Below are 19,602 nucleotides of genomic sequence, written 5' to 3'. Positions count from 1 at the left end.
GTTACTTCATCAAAGAAAGTTACTAGACAATAAAATGAAACCCCCAATTTGTGATGGTGCTGGTGGTGGTGGTGGTGGTGGGGGAACCAAGACAATCACTGCAAGAATCACAAAATAAAATTCAATTAAAATTAAACCACTCCTCGAGGCTCTTTGCAAACATATTTCACCCCATTAGGTAAAAACTGACACTGTCCTTATCTCCACGCACCTCACTTTCCTGCTGCAACATACGTAAGTACTTTCAAAGGAAAAACAACAACCCCAAAATGCTACTATTCTCATCACACTTCTTCCACCACCATTACTGCACTCACTTGAGTAAGGTTTGCTCTGGAATTGATCCACTGCAAATCTCAGCACTAAAAACAGATGTTCCAGAAGAAGAGTATCGTCAGAAAGACAAGGAAAAGGATGGAAAACAAGAAAGGACCGTAAAAAAAGAAAGGGAGAGGACTGCGAGGATCCTTAGATGGAGGTGCAGCATTAACGAAAAGCAACAGGAATTCTTGCGAGCACTGGATTTGTAAGAAAGCCTAACTTTACCAAAATGCAGACACTGAACTTAGCAACAAATAAGAACTAAAGTACTTTAACCCCCCAAACCTGCTGGTAACACAGCTGAGTCTGCAGAGAAGTAAGCCTATTAACTATGTTAATATTCAGAGTAGTGGGTAGACTTCTGGTTTCTAAGGCAGAGTATAACACCAAATTACATAGCAAACTCATCTAAAAGCCAAGCCAGTAAAATAACAGGAATAGGTAACTTCTTATTTAAAATCAACTGTGCCTCTTGAAAATTCACAGGTCTCCTTTGCTGGTAAATTTCACGTACCCCTCAAAGATTTAAAAGGAAAGAAATTCGGGGAAGAAATTATCTAAAACAATCAAAGTGAGCACTATTGGTAGCTCTACAGCCACATGGATTTTGAGCTCCATTCTCTACCGAGGCACATTCTAATAAACCTCCTTAAACTTTACCTGAAGGGCTTGGTGGGGAGGACTAGGAGACACAAGCAATGCAAAATACTACGTACTAGAGAATACAGCTCCATTAAATGAGGAAAAAGATGTGTGTATAACTGATAAAAAGTATTTTTTAAATCCTGCACATGGTAATACAATTTGAAAAAAAACAAAGTAAAGGAAAATATCAACCTTATCATTGCTTGGATATGATTCAGAATAAGAAAACCTAATTGGGGAGGAGGAGTTACTCTTAATTTACAGCTGGTGGGTGGATTACAAATTACGGTCCGTACACTACTCCTTCCATCCAGGCAAATCCGGAAATCTTAGCATGGGTTGTCCTGGCTTTTCCTGTAGAAGCCCACGAGAGCTCCCAGTGACTTTACCACAAATGCTACACCTCTACTAGGTACAACAGGGGAAGGACAGAAGCTACTTGCCCTGCGGCCAAGAGAAAGAAATCAATGTTTTAAAGAACAAGTCTAGAATGCAATCCTCTTAATGTATCTTAAAATGCTTGATTTACAAATCTGGGAAGACCAAATGTTCTCAAGACTGCCCATTTCATTGTGCTTGACACAAGTGGGGCCATGTAATCTTAATCTAAGCACTGAACCTTTCCCACACAGCAGTAAACAGCTCTCCTGATGTTCGAACAACAGAATGTTAGCTCTCAGCAGACTTGAAAGTTAGACTGAGTTCTGAATATGGTTTGATTTGTGAAATCTTAATGAGCGGGTAATCTACTTAAGGAGCCAGAGGGGGGCATCTCCCCTCTCCAAAGCAGGGAGTGTTATCAAGCCAAAAAAAAAAAAAAAAAAAAAAAAAAACACTTACTGTTTTGGCATTTTGCAGAATTAATGGAACAATTCACTAGAAAAAGTATTGATTCCTGATGAATAAATACAACAACACGAAAAACAAACTTATTAATGGCAAATGGCCCTAGTCTTAGGAAAAAACCATGCCATTCCTCCTAACATACTGCAGGCAGCCCTTCGTTACTGCAGGCTTGTTCTGTGAAGGGCCAGCGAGTAAACACTTTCATCTTCATGAGCCATTCAGTCTTGTCACAACCAGTCCACTGCCACCGCAAACGGGTGCAGACACAGGTATCACCCGGATGATACACAAAATATGACCTGGACAATACATGAACAAGCAGCTGTGGATGTGTCCCAATAAAACTTTCCCTATGGACACAGAAAGTTCAATTTCATGTAACATTCATGTGTCACGAAACACTATATTTCTTTTTATTTTTTTCCATTTAAAAATCATTCTTAGCTCATGGACCATTCCAAAACAGAGAGCATGCCAGATTTGGCTGGGGGACCACTGTACGCCTCTCCCTGCATTGTTTTCATCAACATCTGTAGAAATCAAAGTTACAAATGTCTGTAATGTCTTGATGTTTCGTTAACTTCTTTTCTCCATTCACAGAAACCTCTGAGTCGTCAGCTCACCAAACTCCTTCCCTACCGGCACCTCCCTCTGCCCGGGCACAGCTTCCCAGTCCCTTGGATGTTTTTAAATCAAAATCTACCCATGTCAGGAAAAAAAGCCACCCATTGTCAATTTTTATAAATCCTACTTCCTTGAACTAGTGTGAAGCTCCTCCTCTTTTCAGGCTCAGTCTTTCAGTAAATAGAGGTTTGGCCAATTTTATTACGCCCTTCCCCTTTCAGCCATGATTTAAGTCTAATTCTATACAGTGAGACCCTGTGAGGTCGAGCAGTTAGGCTGCGATATTGAGAAGGCAGGTTTTAGTCACAAATACATTTAATGTTTAAAATCTTGCCAGTAACTGTTCAAATGGCTTCTCAGGAAACTCAGGAACAGAGCTGACCTATTACTTCAAACTGCCTCTGTCTCCACGTTCTCAGTTATGAATTCTTCTTTATTAATTTATTATTTATTATTTCTCTAATTCCTATTGTTATAATAATAGTATTAAGACAGTGTTTCAAAATGTTTTTAAAACTCACATCTCTAAATTTAAAGCCACAAGGTCCTAAAATGGTAAATTATCTAAATAATTACAACAATATAAGTCTACATTCAATTCATCAGAGTACGACGTTTGAAATACGTTAAAAGCAATACTAACTTGGAAAGGTACACTCAGAAACCTGGCAAGTGTCAAGACATCATTTACTTCATCGTGTGCGTCTGGGTGGGACTGGGGCTGTGGAGTGTCCAGTGCGGGGACCGTTCAGATTGGCAGAGAAAGCCCCGGAGCCAGTGCAAGGCAGGCTTGCTCCCGAGAGCTTACGGGGCTCTCAGGAAGGCCGCTTCGCTCTCCTCTCCCACCATAAATAACGAGGGTAAAGGCACCTACAGGAAAACCATTCCCAGTGAATTCAGCATAACAGGAACAGCAGGCGGCCACAGTTCAGCAATCAGTGTCTGACTGTGAAGCGATTTCTCCCGAAGACAGATGCCACCCCAAGGAACAAAAGCAGAAAAACAATCCGGTGTATGTATGGCCAGAGGCATAAGCAAGAAAAGATGACAACTGCGCGGCTCCCCGAGACCCTGCTGTATCTTTAAAACACCCTGCGGACAACAAAAACGCTCGTTTCCTACGCGACACCAACCAAGAAGCCATGTGCCTTTCATTTTGCTGCCAAGTATACAACCCGAAGGATTTCTGGCAAACTACTATACCCCAAACACCAGAAAGCAAAGGTCACGGTTCCTGAAAAGCGACATCCAGGGTCCATTAAAAGTCAAGACATTTCCTCAAGTAGTCAACATATTTATTTTTATTATTTTTTTTACTTCAAGTACATTAGCCAGGTTTTAATATTAAAAAAAAAATCTTAAGACACCAAAATAAGGGATTAGATATACTGTGTTATTTTTGAATATGCTGTGTTATTTTTGCCATGTGGGGGAAAAAAAAACAGAAATACTAAAACTCTCATGAAATTTTCAGAATAAAATGTTACTTCTGCTCCTACAAAGAAATTATTTCTTCACTTCTTTTAATATTCTTTCTAATCCCACTGAATCATTTTTATAATCCTAACAAGTCAGACCACTCACTATACATTTAAGTCACAAATTGCCTACCATGAGTTCAACATCAGGTAAAAAGAAAACCTGTTGTCGTAAGTTCAAAGCTTGCTCTTCATTATATTAACAAAGTTTTGATTTAAAAAAATGCTAAGAGGAAATAGTATTCCTTCCATCCGCTTCATCGCTCTCTCTCCCTTCTTCCATCTCTTCTGCCATCTCCCACATCCTACCACAAACCATTTACTGACTATCCAGTTTCTTTCAAAGGATAAAAATAAATAAAACTATACTCCAAACCTCCAATCATCAGATATTTCATCTCTGTAGTCACTAAGGTCTCTGGCTATTTCAACAGACTTGCTAACCTGATGTTTTTTTTTCTCCGCGATTAACTATAGGTCAACAGCTAGAACCATACACTCTGCTGTTTGTCAGCAACGTTCCCACAATTTTACCATCAATAAGTTTCAAGTGTGTAGAACGTGCAACTTCAGTAGCTTCTCTCTCAAATTTTAAGTGGTTCTGCACCGGTTAACCCTTTTCTTATTTACCATTTTCAGCTTTTTCTCTGTTCTTTCTCAGTTCCGTCCCAATGAAAAGGAATGTCAGACAACAAACCTACAGCTCAGTCATCCACGCCACCCAAGGAGCACACATCCAAAGAGCACAGGAACAGCTCAGCAAGCGTCTCTCCTCCTTACAACTGTTCCCAGCCATTTATTTAACTGATTCCCATTTGTCTGTTTTGTTACCTAGACAGAGAGAAGAAACTAATGCGCCAACGGATAGTGAATGTAAACCAAAGTTATTATTTTGAAAATTCGGGGTATTAAAGGCAGAGGAGAAGAATAGCGGCAGTCTGGTTCTTCCAGCTGCCCTGGATTCTTAGGTTGCAGCTTCTCAAACAGCTCATTTTCTCTTCTTGTGGGGTTTTGCTTGGTGTGCGTTGCTCTCACTTCCATTTCTACCCCTGTAGTTTTCTAAAAGGAGATAAAGCGGCTGTATAAGAATGCCTAAAGACCTCAAAGCCCTACCGCTTGGCTGGCTGTGTGTGGCCTGAGAGGAAGAGGAGGGAAAGGCGAGGTAGTGAGGGGCCGCGGTATTTACCTTATGTGCAGGGCATGTGGACGACAATAGAAACCGTGTAGGGTGCACGTTTGGTCAAAAAAGAACATGGCAGCCTAATGGGAGGCCTTTGTTCTTCAAAAGGGTCTCCTTTCCCCTTTTTGTGCTTCACTTAATTCATGGCATCTGAGCTGCTCTTGAACTTGACAGACTGGGAGAAAGAGAGAAGAGAGGGAGAGTCGGACACACACAGAGAAGGGAAAAGGGAGGACTTCAAAGAGAATTCATTTGAAAAAATTAGTTCTGCCAGTTTTGATGAAGTTTTGGAACTTTAAAGGAATTACAGAGTATCATTCAGTGTTGACATAAATTCAATTTCTCCATTGATTGTAACAAGCAATAAAGTAGATAAACAAGAAACAAAATGTCCTAAGAACGTGTTACATATTTTTTCTGCTCCACTGTATTTCTTGGTAAGAAAACATTTGTATTTCTTGGTAAGAAAACATCTTACAAGCAGGACCAGTAATTAAATGATTTCCCAGTTTAGGGGAACTGAACTTGGTAAACATGCCAAGAACACCACAAACCCACCGGCGCCACCTGCAGGGTAAATATAGAAGCACAAGCCCAAGCCCTTTTCAATGAAACATTCACAGCTAACCTTTGGCACTTTCCCTTTAAAGTCAAGAAGTAAAACATGTTTAAAGCAGTGAATAACTTTACATGAAGAACAAAGCTCTAGAAACCTTTGGACAATTTTAGTCTTCCAAAATATAAACAAAGAACTGTTGAAAGATCCTTTGTTATGTTATGTATTCATACAAAAGGCTGCTTCAACACAGTAGAAGATCTGGCTATAAAGTAAGAGAAATGGCCCATGGCTTCAGAATAGATTTATCATTTTTCTGATTGTAAAACATACATTCATTTAAAAGAATCAAACATGTCTGAAATGTAGGAGGGCACCATACCCCCTGCTGTTAGATTTAGTATTCTTCTTCCCAGTCTTTCCTCTATGCACAACTGACATATATAATTCTGTACTGAATGCCATTATGTACTGTAGTTCTTGGGGTTTTTGTTTTTTTTAGAACGCCTCCATGGCATGTGTTTTATACCTCCTTTCATGTCAGCCCACATCACGTTTTCAGTGGCGTATAGTATCCCACTGTAAGGCTATACTAACGATTAGTGACCAGAAGGCTGCTGAGAGGTATATGGAGTGTTTCTATTTTTTTCCCCTTTACAAACACAGCTTTAAGAACCAGCACTACGTACAATGTGCACCTCTGCTTACTGGTATTAATGTTTCTGTAAATTAATGGCTACAGGTAGAATCCCTAAATGAAAGGGTACAAACATTTAAAAATTTAACATTACCAAATTGCTCTCCAAACATTGTGCCAAGTTACCTTCCCAATATTATGTCAGTGTCAGTTTCCCCTGGTCCTAGGGAAGAACAATCTTATTAATATGTGACACTCTGATAAACACTGCTTTTGTTTTATATCATTTTAGAACCTTCACATATATTCTCCTTCAAATTGAGGATATAATACATTTATTCCCAATATTTACTAATGAAAACATTTTGTAGAAGCAGCATTACTTTTAAACTACCTTTAGAGCCAATTATTACATTAGAGTCATATTTCAATTTCATGTTACAAAAGAATTACTACCGAACCTCATTTCTCATCACAGTGTACTCAGAAAGCACTGGGTATTTCCAAATCTACCCTCAGAATAAGATGTGGTACCAATAAAGAGATTTAAAGAAGTCAATGCGGGTCTCAAAAGCAACTGTGAAAAAGGCAGATCACATCAACAAATGAATAACCTTTCCAAAGGACTACTTTGAAACTACAGCTTTCAACTGGATTCACGTACATGAGCACGCATGTGTGTCAGTTATAGTGTACTTGGTTAAAAGTAAGTGCAACCACTCTAATCACACCTGCACGGACGAGAAGCTGTGCACGGCTGTGGATATAGCGGCGTAACTGAGTCGGAGCTGTAATCCCTAAGGCAGGGCAGGGTTTCTCACACTCGGCCCTGCTGCCGTTCCAGACGGGATGGCTGTTGGGGAGGAGGCCTGACCTATGTCGCGTAGTGCTCTCTCCTGGCTAATGCCCTTCGCAGCACGCGACAAGTTGTGACGGCCAAAAATGTCTTCAGACATTGCCAATGCTCCCCGGGGGGCACAATCAGCCCAGGTGAGAACCACTGCACGGAATCAACTAAAATTTTACTACATATATTTTACTACTACTTGTAGTGCCTCGGAAGTTCCGTTTTAAAAGCACACAAATATTTTAAATATTTAAAATATCTATCCAATTCTCGTTAACATTCAGCACACCGCACCACCGGTGAACAGGCCGCACCAGAAGACACAGATTTAAAAAACCAAAGACTCATCGAATTACTAGCATGTCGCTAACAATGATGTTTCATAGTGGTTTGTAAATCTGTGAGAGAAAACCTTCGTCATTCTAATCATCGTGAACTATCCTGTTGATTCCATCTCATGTCTTGAGTCCATCATCTCTGCATCTTCCACAACTTTCGTCTCAGTCAACATCATCTTTCATCCAAACCACCTTTATCTGTTCTCTCAGCTTCCACTCTAGACTCCTCTCCAAGCCACTCTCCATCGATTCATTCATTCACTCATTCATTCATTCAACTAACATTTACTGAAAGTCTGCCACGTGCCAGACACTAGGCACTGAGAACACATCCGTGCACAGAAGTGTCTTACAAAATCCCTTACCCACAGAAACTTAAGTTCCAGTGTGAAACGTGCCAGAAGGCAGCAAGTGCTCTGATGAAAAAGTAGGGAAGGATGGGCAGGGCTGGGCCTGGAGTTAAACACAGTGGCCAGGGACGGGTTCACTGCTGTATGAAGACCCAGAGAAGGTTAGGCAGTGGGCCACGTGGATATGCCCCCCGGCTAGAGCAGAGCAAGCATAAGGCCCACGGGGAGGGAGCAGCCTCTGCCGGCCACTCTGTGTGAAAAGGGAACCCGCGGACCAGTATGTCAGGGACTGGCTACAGGACCGCAAAGACCAGTTCATGCAGAGGAGACTTAGACCAGAGCAGGTAGTGGACGTCAGAAGGGGCTGGATTTGGGATGTATTACTAATCGCGGTGGTATTTTTAACACATACATTGGATTGTGTCATTCTTCCATTCAAAAGCCCCTCAACTGACACTTTCTTCCCATCGCACTTCACAGAAAATGAAAAACACTTAAAATGGCCTCTAAGGCTCTAAGATATGATCTGGTCTCAGCCTACCTCTGCAGCCTCGTCTTACTGCTCAGCAATCATACTACGCCCTGGCCACACGGCCCTTTCTGGTGCTCTGGTCCCCGGCTCCCCTCCGCGCGGGTCTGGCGCACACTGCTCTGTGCCAGCCTGCAATGAAGGGCCTTGTCACTCCTCATGCTGTCTACGTGCTCTCGCTCTCCCATTTCAGTTCTCAACTTGAAATTCACTCCCTGATCGCCGCTCTCAATTAGTTTCACTCCCTTCCTGTTACGTTCTCTGCAAGTACACTGAAGTACTTCCCTCGATAGGACCCACTCCAGTTAGTAACTGTCACTCTGGTTTAATTCCACCTCATGATCACTGTCTGTCTCTGGAGACTGTCGGCCATAAAGAGTAGGGACCACGTCTGTCTCACTCACCATTACACCCTTGGGATGTGGCGGCATACAGGTACCTAGCACGTACAAAAAATACTTTTCGAACAAATGACAGAGCTTTCATCCCAGCTCTGCCAGATAGGAGCTGGTCACTTAAGTTCTCAAGACCTTAACATACCCCCTCGCCCCCGCCGCCCTTTAGTCTTATGACTCCAAGAAAGGTCATAGAAACTGGAATAAATGAGATAAAGAAAGAGGAAATCACCAGGAGTCTAAGAACAGTTTTGCTGAGGCAGCCAGGGAGTGGTGGGAGTGGAAGAGATAACGAAGAAGGAAGGCTTTGACTGCGGGGCTATGAAGTCTGGCCGCTCCTCAGCAGCCAGCTGGAGGGGTGGTGAAGGCTTTTTGAGCAATACATCATCACAACCAACCGACTATTTGGAAGATTGATACATCTGTAGTGTACATCCAAATGAAGAAGAATCTCAATGCAAAAATTTAATTAGAATCTAACAGGTGAATTGGGGCTTGATTAGTTTTAAAAGGTTATTGGATAAGAGAACACCAGCATATATTTTTCTTACATACAAGAATGTTTAAGTAAAAAACGTATTACAGTAAAAGATACGTTGCTATTAATTATTACACGTTGCCATTAATCCCCCTCAAAATACCTCCCCTGGCTTCGAACACACTTACCCCATCGTTCTTGCCACTTTCTGAAGCAGTTCCGGAAGTCCTCTTACGTGAGTGTCTTTAGTTGCGCTGTCATGGCTGTCTCGATGTCCTGAATCAATTCAAAACGTTTTCCTTTCATAGTCATTTTGACTTTGGGGAAGAGCCAGAAGTCGCTCGGTGCCAGATTCGGTGAGTAAGATGGATGAGGACACACCGTAATGTTTTTATTTGACAGAAATTGCTGTACCAGAAGCAATGTGTGACACGGAGCACTGTCATGATGGAGGATGAAGTAAAAACACTCACGAAAGAGGACGTCCAGAACTGCTTCCGAAAGTGGCAAGAACAATGGGTAAGTGGGTTCAAAGCGAAGGGGGGAGTATTTTGAGGGGGATTAATGGCAATGTGTCTTTTACTGTAATAAACGTAAAAAAAATATTCACCCTATCTTTTGATCACACCTTGTATTAATTAGTGAAGATTCTTAGTGTTATTATTTAATAACTAAGTTAAACTTACATTTGTTAGTTCTGTTTATACAGAAAAATAATGATCCAACAATGGAAAATACTTTCATTTTTCCCATTCATTCATTACTCACAATTCAACTGGATTAATCTTCCAAAAGCATGACTCAGATCATATTACTCAAAAAACTTCAGTGGCTCCCCACTGTCTACTGAACTAAGTCCAGACACCTTAGCCTGATATTTAAGACCCTACACAAACTGGCCCCAACTTATTTACTTTTACTCCCCTATATTCCAGCCAAACGGAACTGCTCTTGCTCCACACACAGCCAGCTCTTTCTGACTCTACCAGCCCGGTTCACACCATCTCATCTTTCTGAATCCTGACCTCCACTCCGAATCCACCTGTCAAACCCTACTTTCCTTAGTCAGGACCCAGCTCACACATGACCAACTCTCAGTTTCTGTGGCCAGCTCACCTCATTCTAACAATTACATCCTTAAACATCAGTAATTGGACACATTTTCAATAGGTTATATAACTGACTAGAAACCACTCCTGTTCAAATGTTTTAAGTTAGAAAAGTTGCGTATAAACTCATTCAAATGAAAGCATAGTGGTTTAAAGCTGACACCCTGAAGCCACCTGGCATGGGTGCATGATCCCAGGCTTCCTCTGTGCCTCAGTTTACTCATCTCTAAAATGAGAACACAAATAGCTAACTCATAGTATTGTCATGAGGCCCAAACGAACGAGGGCACTAAAGCACTGAGTATACCCATCGAGCACACAGGAAGCGATCAAAACTCGGCTACCTATGATTATTGTCCAAAGAAATTAAGAGCAGTAAACTCGGTCAGGACTACTTAGGCAATAACACACACATTACTGTAATGTAACGTACTGTAATGTGATAAACAAAAAGTGAAAACTGGACACCATTTCTGTCCGTGAAATTACCATTAAAGGAAACGCAGAACCTGTGTACACATGGAAAACTCAATGTTATGCCAGAGCTGGCATTGCATGAAAGGAGAGAAGACACAAAATTTCAGCAATTGTGTTGGGAGAACTGGAAATCCATATTTTTAAAAAAGGTTGGGAGAATTGGAAGTTAGTATTTTATTTTTTTTAAAAAAAGGTCCTGACTTCACATCCACCATACACAAATATCAATTCCAGATAGATTAATGACCAAAATGTAAAAAAATAAACTTTAAGACTTTGAGAAAAATATAAGAGGATTTGAACATGGAAAAGAGAAACATTTCTTTAATAAGACAGAAAAAGTACAAACCATTAAAAAAAAAAGCTGATAAATCCAAAAGTATTCAAATTTAAAACTTTTCTTGTTCATCAAGAATCCATTTAAAAAATGCCATGACAAAGCACAGACTAGGAAAGGATACTAGAATGCATATAACCGACAAAGGATTAAGAATCAAAAAAATTCCTACAAATCAATCAATGACAAAGCAATCCAATAAAAAATGAACAAGATATTAACTGGCAATTCATAGAAGAAACACAATAGCTAATAAGCATATGGAAAGATGCTTACCTCACTAATAATAAAGAAAACACAAAGTGAATTCTCCGTGAGATACCATTTCACCACACTGAGGCTGGTAAGAATCCAGGGCCTTGGCACAGACGTGGGGCAATGCGAAGGGAAACTGGTCCAGCCGCTCCAGCAAGGGCTGGCAAAGCGAGAGGTGTGCACATCCTCCGAGGCGACCACGCTGCTTCTAGTTTGCAAACGCGCACACACACGTTGCTTGTGCACTTTCTCTCATACACCTCTCAATGAACGCCCTGCAGCACATGTGCACAGGAAGCATCTGTGACATGACCACGCAGCCCGCTTCCAGGGCCCAGAACTGGAAATGGCAGAAATGTCCATCGGTGGAAGAGTGAATACATCACCTGGGGCCCATTCATTCAACAGAACACTGTACAGTAGTGAAAACCAACCGTGCGGGTGGCTTGCTCAAATGGCCTCACCTGCATCTGGGACTTCCAGGTGCCCCTGCTGCCCCTCCCATCACCATCGAGCACTGCATCCCCCACCTGGGGTGGCCTTGACTAGAACTCAGCGAGTCTGCTGGGCCCAGGCGAAAGCCTGGCTCTCTCTTAACCCTGGTCGGCGGCCTGGGCGACGGGACTGCGCCAGCCTCCTGCAGGTCAAAATCCGCGAAGCGGGGACAAGCTGTGTCCCTGCAGCATCTTGACCTTCCCAAACCTCAGCCAAGCCGGTGGCTGTCACAGAGACAGGAGCAAGCCCAGTGAGGATGAGCAGTCACCCAGCAATAACAACAAATGGCTGTCATTCTAAGTCAGTAAGTTTTGGGGTTTGTTATAACTGACACACGACTGGATTACAGCTATACGTATTAATAGGAATGAAGTTAACAAAGAATGTGTGTAAAAAGTAAGCCGTGTATCATACTGCATGTATGTTTACAAGCACCGTTTGGAGACACACTGCCCACCTATGAAGAGTGGTGGTCACGGTGGGGTCTGGAGGGAGGAAATGCCATCGTGCAGAGGTACACAGGGGCCCCTCGCCCCACTACCAGAACTGCAACCTTCCCAACACACCCTGCCCCATCGGCCCTTCCCTGCTTTCTTCTTCTGCACAGCCCAACACCCTCTCATTCCGGTCTGTCACTGCTTCTCCAGCTCCCAGGCCAATGACGGGGGGCGACTCGCACTGACAGCCCGGCCAGGTAACTGTAAGGTCACCCTGGAATGAGCCCTGCGGCTCCAGGGAGAGCAGTGGCGGAGCAGCACTCAGAAACAGGGACCACCAGCTACAGGACGCAGGCAAACTGCAGCCTGCTACCTGTTTGTGTCCATGCAAGCAGATGACAGTTTTCATAGACGAACATTTGCAATCGATTTGATGGTACAGTACACTAACTTTGAACCCCAATTAAGCAAAATGCTATCGCTGCCCCAAAGTAATTCTCTCCACAGTAGACCTGTATTACAAAAATTTTTACTCAATTATTGTATTTTGAATTTCATCTATTAAAAATGTACGGAAATTTCTTTGCTCTCTGGTTATATAAGTATCTACATCATTCTCTGATTCTGCCTCTTGCCTATAAAGCCTGAAATATTTACCATCTGGCTCTTTCCAGAAAAGGTTTGCCAGCCACTCATTAAAAGCAACAGCTCTAGACGTGAAATCCTGCATACATTTAGGTCTCAGTTTCCTCCTGGGTATCCACCTGAAAGAGGTGTGGTTAGAAACAATAGAAGTAAGATGTAGAGAACACACCTGGCCACCAGGAAGAGCTGAATGAATACTAGACGTTATTATTAGGGAAGAAGAAACCAAATAAAAATTAATACAATTATACAATTTTTGCAATTTATACTAAGTGCTATGAAGGAAATGAAGGACTGAGATAGATAGTCGCCAGGAAGTCAGAAAATGCCCAGGAATCACACACAGTGTGGCATATTCAGAAAAGGAAGACAGATGAAGGAAATATAAAGGGGGTAGAAGGGCTGCCGATTCTTCTCCTCTTAAATCACCTCACAGAAAAGACAGGCGCCCAAGCTCTGAGCAGTACCTCAGCGCTGACGCTCGGAGCTCAGCTGTGAAATCTTGGGCAAATCTCCAGACTCCTCGTCTGTGACGTGGCCATGGAGACTCCGCCTGCTGAGACCCTGCATATAAATAAGGCGAGGCACTGCAGGTGAAGCAGAGTGGCCAGCACAGCAACCAGCGTTCAGAAAACCGGGGGCTGCTACTGTCACCACCAGTTGCCCAAGTCTTGTCTAAATAGGCCCCTTCACATTTCCTACGAAGCCGATCGTTTATGCTTTCCATTTTCTCCAATACTCTTCTGCCTCAAAGAGTGTTTAATAAAGCTTTTATTTCGCTCTTCAGCAAGTTTTTTTAGATTTGAAGCTACTACATATTCTCAGCCCTGTATATTTCTAACATCTTCAACTGAAAATCGAGGTTGGGGCTCAAAAGAAAGGTGTTTTTCCAGGGGAAAGAATTACAGTAAATGACATCGGACCAAAGCGCCCTCCACTTCTCACCATTTGGACACAGTTACACATGATGCTACTTGAGTGTTCTTCCCCGTTTTTATTTTCCATAGAGCAAATAAAATGAAGCCCATGCCTCAAAGAACTTGTTTTAAGTTATCTTCCTCATGCTCCTATGAGCACTTGCTGGTTTTTCTGTTTAAATCAAAGAAAAAGTAGTGCCAATGTCAGATTTTAAAGTGAGAGACCATTTGATGCTCAAAATGAGACGCGATCCGTCAGCGCGACCTATTCTTGTACAGAACAATAAATGGTTCCCCGCAGGGCACCGGCTACCGCTCACCTTCCCAACTTAATAACAATCTTATCACCAAAAGTACCCTGAGCGATAGATAGCATCGAGAAGCGGCCCTGTTATAAATTTAGGAACAAAATTAAAGGTCCTAGGGAGACATTTGCACAAGCACGTCCAGACAGTGAAAAGGGACTGCCGCATTCAAACGGGACTTTACTGCTTTGTAAGTATCTCTCTCCCTGAAGCAACTCGAAATTATGACTGCCTCCAAATAAAGATTTGTGTAGCTATAACCAGTGTACCCAGACCCTAATAGATCAATAAATATTCACTGAGGCTCTTCAGAGCAGGAAAGTCATTGCGCTGCTATATCCCAAAGAGTTTTTCAAACACAACAACCAAAAAAAGAAAAAAAAAATCATCTTTCCCTTTGTCCACAGGCAGCTCCTCCAAAGACGATCATGTCGTCCCTTTTCTGTTAGCGTAAGTGAGATGATACGGTATGAACATCACTGAGCTAGAAGTGCAAGCGCTGAATTCTGGCCTCAGCTAAGACTTATTGGACACTTGACCTTCACTTAGCCTCAGTCGTTTTCAACTTGACTCGGGAACTCAGGGTTATTTGCTGTGAATATCCTCATCAATTCTTCATGTAAAAATTCATGTTATTGCTACCATCTATTCTCCTGTCTCAACAACAACAAGATCTTTATCTTTTCTCTACCAGTTAGGACCCTATCGATTTCAAGGGAGAGGAAACCTAACACAAACTTGAGATAAATAAAAGGGGAGCGGGGGTTATTGGCTCAAGCAACTGGAATAGCCAGAAGGAAAGACCCGATGTTTTCTGCTGTCTCCCCCTCTCTCTCTGCTTGTCTCTTTCCTTATTTGGACTTTATTCTCAGCCCTCACATGGAAGCCAGGTAACTGCGGCCATTCTTGCCTCTCATCAGCCTAGCGTTAGGTTCTGCAAGGATGCTTCCTCCCGTAACTCAAACAAAGCCAAAAGCTGTGACTGGCTTCACCTGAGAATTGAGAAACTGCCCGCCACCCAGAGCCAAGCACTGGGCTGGGGGCACACACTCCTAAATGTCAGGGCAGGGTTAGCACCACCCACGAGGCACGGACCGAACGTGGGCAAGGAGCAGGCCCTCCAAGCAGACTCACGTGTGCTTCACACCTTCTCCCCCCCAGGGTCAATCCCTCCTGAGGCCCCTATTCCCATTGCCCCCCTTCATCCACTATCCCACCCCCGTTATCTTCTTCCAAAACCTAATCATCCCCTTCAAACCTGAAGTCTGGGACATCATCCCCTCCTCCACGTTAGAAATCACGTTCTCCTCCTCGCTCCTCAATCCAGCCAGCCAGTCACCGTTCTTGGTTTCGGCCTCCGTGGCACTCTGGCCTGGTCACTGTCACTGTATCCAACTGACTGCCCTGCCTCCCGTCTCACACCACTCAATCCAGGCTCCAGATGTCACCTGTGACCCTTCTAAGGTTCAAGTCTAACCTTATGCTCCTTTCTTTACACTTTTTAATGTCTCCTTGTTCTCTGCAACATAAAAACTATCTTATTTCTGACCATCTTCACCTTACAGTTTAATCATGCCCAACTACTTCCCTGTTTCCCCGAAAATAAGACCTAGCCGGACAGTCAGCTCTAATATGCCTTTTGGAGCAAAAAATTAATATAAGACCCGGTCTTATATATTATATTATGTTATGTTATATTATATTATATTAGACCTGGTCTTATATTATAGTTAAATAAGATTGGGTCTTATATTAATTTTTGCTCCAAAAGATGCATTAGAGCTGACTGTCCGGCTAGGTCTTATTTTCGGGGAAACACGGTTGCAATTTCCAAAACGCAGGAAGCTGTTTGTTAGCCGTTCTTTTGTTCAAGTTGCTGTCCCGACTGGAATGCTGCTCTGTGGATTCAGGGCTTCTCCCTACTTGAAAACCCCTGGGAGAACAAGAGTCGGCTAGGGTGTGTCTTCTTTTACGAAACCTTTGCCGAGGTGCCCACTAGGGCTTCCTTCTTTGCGCCCTCCCTAGACCCAGTACGCTTAGTTCTCTCTCACAGCACCTAGAACACTTTGTTGCACTTACCTACTTACAGACTTGTCCCATTCTTATGGTTCTCAAAAGCAAACATGCTTGGGACCATTAAAAAAACTGTGAAAAAATGCCAATGCCTGAACCTACACCACACAGGACATACCCACCCAGACTTAGGGCCCCGGCATGACGTATATTGTGAAAAAGCTTCAAGGTGATCAATGCTATACGCCCCCATCTCTTTGCGTAAAAACCAGTGACAGATCTGCTGAAAGACAACAATTCCTACTAAATATATCCAGTTCTTCACATTGTTCCTGGCAGTAGGGAAGAACAAATGTTATGGAATGTAAATAAGTCATACACAGTGCTGCGATTATAGAAAAATCACCCAATGGAAGAAAATGAACCACAGCACTCCATTTCCAGGGATTCCAATTTAAAAACAAAACAAACAAATTCTCCTACACTGGGTAGGGGGATGGGAAAAGGGACAGATGAAGAAATGACCTGCACTACGTTTTCTCTATCAATCAAGAACGTTCAATCGCTGAAGCCGAAGATAAGTGTTTCTGATCTGAGTTTCAGGTCTCTCTATCGTGATGAATCAGGCTCCAAATAGTACTTCTGCTTTTTAACAATGAATACAACTAATTCTGCCTTCTGCGCAAGCTTTCTATGTGGCAAGACTGAAGACACACGTGGCACACATGTTCAATAAAACAAGGCCTTTTTAAGAACAACTCAAAGGCCCAATTCGACTATGTAAATTTGAATTAAGTGGACATATAAATCAGCCAATACCGAAAGCTCCTGGTAAAATGCCAGCCTGCACAGTCTGGCATAAGAAACATTAGAAATGCCATGCTACATGCATACATGCTTTCTTTTTTAGCGTCATCACACATCAGATTGAAAGCTACAAACTAGTCATCCATGTTAACTGGGCTCTTCTATGAGCAAGAAACTATCGACTTCAGTTACATTTTAAAAGAATTTTTTAAGCTCTTCTATTGGCTGGAAATACTCTGATTCATTTTGCCATTTGTGGCTCAGTTATGAACATTCTTTGGTTTGGAGTTTGCAAAAAAAGTAAAAAGATGTAATGAAACTGTAATTTAACTACACAATTATACACAATATAGATAATGATCTGGTTTGTCCTCTTAAATTACCAACAATGGAATTTATTTTGGTGCTGGTTCCTCTTCACAGTGAGAAAAAAATTAACCCTGAAAACAGATTTGGGGATCATAGATCCCCCTTCAAAACTTCCTAGTAGTGATTCCTGCTGGGGTTTCTTCCACAGGGAAAACTATGTCGGAATAAGTTTGGATAGTTCTTGGGGAAAGCACACTTCAATTTCTCAAACAACTCTCTGGGAGACATTAGTGGGGACTGCTGTTTGGTAAGTATATTCTAGAAAGAAAGACATCTGTGCTTCTCATTTGCAAAGATGTAACATATGAAACGTGGACTGCTGGTTCTAAACACACTCTCCACGGGGGACTTCCAGATAGTCCTAACAGCAATAGGATGGCCTTCACTTGTAGAACGTCTAAAGGGATCCTGTTATAAAAGAAAATACATTTTAAATCATGGGGAAAACTGCCAACCCGGAGGAAAAAAATACGTTTGATTTATATGATCGCCGTATAAAGAAGAAATAGGAAAAAAATGGTAATATTATCTTATATACCACATCTATTTTCTCTTAATTCTTATTAAAATAAAGGTAATTATTTTACATTAGCCACTGTGAAGTCTATAATATCAGTTTCCAAGAAATATGACTTTTTAATGGAAAAACGGCATTTTCCTAGTACCCAATACTAAGAGAAAATGAAAGAAAATCATACCAATAATGTCCCACTAACATATTGAAACTCTTTCTCCAAACTCTATTTCTCTCCACACTCAGCAAAGTATCGATAAATACTGGCCCTAATTTACTAAAGTACAAATGAATTCAAGATTAGTTTTAAAGCTGAAAACCTTATAGTCTGGCTGGTGAGATTTTCTCATGATACATCTCTCACATACACTGCGTGTGTACAAAGTCTACTATTATCTGAAATGGGTGTTAGTTAACTCGTTACTGATCTCTGGAGGAACAATTCTGAAACTACTACAACATATGAATTCGCTTTTAGAACCCTAGCAAAATAAACCGAAGTCTGTATGCATATTCATTTTTAATCTAGCCTAAACTGCACCTAAGTAGGAAACATAACAAAATTTGAAGAAATAAAATAACTCACAATACAGAAGACAGGGTGTGGTTAAGATATATTTTTAATAATGCCCTAGTACACCAAAAACTTAAGTATGTAATATATTCTGGGCCCTCTGCTTATGAGATTACCATTATAGAAACCATTTTTTAGAGTCAGTTTGATCCACTCTGTCGATTTAAAAAAAGGCTTCCAGAGGTATGTATGCCCAAGTCCATAGGAAACCAACAGACTGTAGTCCTACCCTTGTTACTTGCTTACATCAGTGTGCAACCCCAGGTAGGGTCCTCTCAGGGGGGTGCTAACAAACTAATTCTCTCAAACATAAATGTACATTTCTTCCTGAGGCTCCTGTGGTGACATCCTCAAGAATAAAAATACGATTAAGCATCATTTTTCCATTCTTACCTAAAATTTAAACACCGTAATTTAAATTCTGAGAAGCACCTACAACATTCTAACTATACACAATTAAAACAAACAAGCACAAAGAAAACAGTGTTTCCCAAGCCACAATTACTGCTTTCTTTCTACCTGATCCATGGTGGACAATCCCTCAAAACTATCAGCATAACGCAAACACCCTGAACATATCCTTTGCTTCTCTTCTTTGTTTCTATAAAGAAAATGCCAGAAAAGATTGCCCAGAATGACAGATGCGGTCAAAATCCTGCTAACGTAAGTAGTTATGCTAGGAAATATACCAAAAAGATGACACACACGAGACTGTGATCATAGAAGTAACGCCCCTTTTCACTGAAGGCTTTGCGTTCCTCTACGAAAACAAGACCGCGATGTCAATCACAGAAGGTAACCACAGCCTTATGTGAATGAGTGTCTCCACCTGACAGCCAGCCAGGGGCCAAGGAAGCAACCCACGGCACTTGGGCCCGTCGCAGTGCCCACTGCCCCCTAGGGGAGGTAGCGTCCTCAACTGTCATGACTGTCACTGCAGCCACTCACACAATGGCCACATCCTGAACCCCCTCACCACTCAGAACTGTTCCTCCTCTAATACTCTGAACTCGCAGTGCAACCCCTACTCCTGGATCTCTCACCCTCTTGCTCCTATCGGTTAAAGACCTACCCTCCAACTCATGCACACTGCCTGTCCGTCCATTGCCCCCACCACCAATTCG

At 42.1% G+C, this 19,602-nt stretch overlaps 1 long non-coding RNA gene across 1 annotated transcript in view; it reads right to left on the bottom strand.

Annotated features, from left to right (window-relative positions):
* Positions 1–4,250: 4,250 nt before the first annotated feature.
* LOC117014431 (uncharacterized) overlaps positions 4,251–19,602 on the bottom strand; it is a 36,306-nt gene continuing 20,954 nt past the window's right edge. Inside the window, exons 2-3 of the long non-coding RNA XR_004421524.1 lie at positions 5,101–5,269; positions 4,251–4,973 (exon numbers count right to left, since the gene is read on the bottom strand). This is a non-coding gene — a long non-coding RNA (uncharacterized LOC117014431). The remainder of the gene's footprint in view (positions 4,974–5,100; positions 5,270–19,602) is intronic.

Source organism: Rhinolophus ferrumequinum, chromosome 22, assembly GCF_004115265.2.
Source record: "Rhinolophus ferrumequinum isolate MPI-CBG mRhiFer1 chromosome 22, mRhiFer1_v1.p, whole genome shotgun sequence".
In the NCBI taxonomy this organism is placed as follows: domain Eukaryota; kingdom Metazoa; phylum Chordata; class Mammalia; order Chiroptera; family Rhinolophidae; genus Rhinolophus; species Rhinolophus ferrumequinum.
This window is presented reverse-complemented; position numbering and strand designations above follow the sequence as displayed.